The following is a 2,456-nucleotide window of genomic DNA, read 5'->3' as shown; positions in this document are numbered from 1 at the left end:
AGATCTCCCCTTTTGGGGCGAGACCGTGCTGATCTGCATATGGGTAGCCACTCCTGTAATAGCACAGGAATCCTTTTGGAAAAGATAGTTTCTCAATGGAATTTCCAATTGTATGATTGCTGCAAGCTGCCTAGTCTTCACTTGTTGGTTGTCTCACCTGAGGTATTGTGCAGAATGTGGTCATGCGCAATCTCCTCCTCTGCTGCAATGCACAGTAAACATGGGTTTGACGCGACAGCTGCAAAGCACAACCCTCACACATCCATGACAAGTTTCCAATCTAGTGCTAGCTAACAAGCAGTTATTTGCATATACACAACATGTTTTTGCTATTTTGAACAAGGAAACCGGTGCACACACAAGTACTTGATTTGGGGTCTACTTGAACATTTCCCGACAGCGTTGAGTGTATCCCAATGTGCTAAGCACTGCCTATTCGGTTCTCTTTAATAACAGGACAACACGATTGTTCTATTTTCCCCCTGAAAGCTCCTCCCATTGCCTTTTGCCCCCTCTTCTGAAAGCAGACTCATAAACCCGCAGACCAAGATATTAATTAATGAAAAATTGCAGTTTGGTTTATTTTGACAAATTAAGGAAATCGGATTTGGCATTCATTTTCTGTCAGGCTCTTGCATGTTTTTGTATGAGTGAAATATGTACATATCATTCAAGTCGGCATTGCATATCTGTAACTGATCTCGAAATCCTGTTTTGTCACTGTTCTGAATATCCTTGTATCATTCAAATTACATCATTCCATTACTCTAAAAGTGACACTTATGGTCGAGCAATTGAATAACACACAAGCAATGTTGTGTCATAATTAGATGTGCTAATGTGTTTCCTTTGTGTACAGTTAATGTAAGACAAACACACTCGGTTCCATGTAATAATGTCCCCGCAAAAATGTTCCCTGACAAAAATGTCGCTGTTTTTTGCGTATACATTATTAAATTGAACATGCGGTGGACACCCCGCAACCCCTCTTTTTTAAATTGTTTTTTAAACGAGAGCAGGGGACATCCCCACAACCCGTTCCCATACATAATGTCACCATATATAATGTTGCCAATGCCTTTTCCCGTCAACATTATGTATGGGAACTTCATTACCTGATACCACACATTCAGAGTACATAAAAGGAAATGAGAGTGTCAGCCTAAATCCATACAGTGCATGGACCTACCATAATGACAGCCAACCAGTCCCAACACTGCAACCCAATTGCAGTCGGTAAGGACAGCACTACAATCCGCAAACATTCATAGGTAGAGAATTAGTGGACAAGACAGACAATATCCACTTGAGCCTGTGCTCGCTTCGGCAGCATATATACTAAAATTGGAACGATACAGAGAAGATTAGCATGGCCCCTGCGCAAGGATGACACGCAAATTCGTGAAGCGTTCCAATAAAAAATAAAAAAGAAAAAAAAAAGAAAATATCCACTTGAGCCAAATCTCACTCAGTCTGCACGAGTTGAACTGAAACTTAACCAAGCTGGGGGGTGGTTGATCGAAAGTTGATTGGTGTTAGGATTATTTGTGACTTCTACATTGTCATTAACCGTGAGAGACTCAACCCCCATACGGCTCATGCAGATACAATATGGCTTCCTACATCCCTCCCTCCCTTTGTAGAGTCTCTTTCGCGCTTCTCTATCCCCTTATCTTCCCCTTGCTCATTTTCTTTCCCCCAAAAGACTACGGCCTTCCAACTTCTGGCAGCGGCACAGTACACCACTCCACACAAAATCCTATGTGCTTAGAATCTATTACTGTAGTGATTTGGTGCAGCATTAAAACCTATTAACATATGAACACATCTTTAAAACTGGTTCTGATACATTGCATTTCTGAGCACATCTTTTTTTCTTTCTCCCAGCCCAAATTTCTGACAGAAAGTTGTCAATCTGATCTGTGTGCTTTTTGCTAGTGCCCAGTCAACCTCCATCCTCCCCTGCTGTCTGGTCCTTTGCCCGCTACACATCACTGGACCGGAGTTCAAATAATGTGTCTGCATGCTTCCCATCATTCAGAGGGATCTACAGCTCCACCATTGTTAGATAGCTAAAATAGCTCAGTGGGTTGAGCGCTCACTGCTGCAATCTGTGTGTGATCGGCAGGTTGTAGGTCCCAATCCTGGGAAGGCCAACTCAGCCTCCAATCTTTACAAGGTCGATAAATGAGTACACACTCTGGTTGGGTGATATGGTATGTATATATGTTCTATGTCAAGTACTTAAGAGTAAGTGCTATACAATTAACAATTAACCCATCGTTATCATTGTTGGATACATCCAGAGTTCTAATGATAACCTATGTACTTGAAGTTACATTCTGTTGTCACCAAGTGAAACAGCTACCTGACAGATGGGCTAGTTTAATCTACATTTTAACGGTTGATTGCAGCTAATAATAAAAGTAACTTGTCAGCTCTCCTTTAAGTACAAT

The 2,456-nt window shown here is 41.6% G+C and overlaps 1 non-coding gene across 1 annotated transcript; it reads left to right on the top strand.

Annotated features, from left to right (window-relative positions):
* The first annotated feature begins 1,314 nt into the window (after positions 1-1,314).
* On the top strand, positions 1,315-1,421 carry LOC138517090 (U6 spliceosomal RNA). Its single transcript, XR_011282366.1, has one exon. It is a non-coding gene; the product is annotated as a U6 spliceosomal RNA (small nuclear RNA).
* The last annotated feature ends 1,035 nt before the right edge of the window (positions 1,422-2,456 follow it).

Source organism: Ambystoma mexicanum, chromosome 6q (assembly GCF_040938575.1).
Source record: "Ambystoma mexicanum isolate Mex_15411 chromosome 6q, UKY_AmexF1_1, whole genome shotgun sequence".
In the NCBI taxonomy this organism is placed as follows: domain Eukaryota; kingdom Metazoa; phylum Chordata; class Amphibia; order Caudata; family Ambystomatidae; genus Ambystoma; species Ambystoma mexicanum.
Note: the sequence above shows the minus strand (reverse complement) of the source record. Positions and strands in the feature narration are given on the sequence as shown.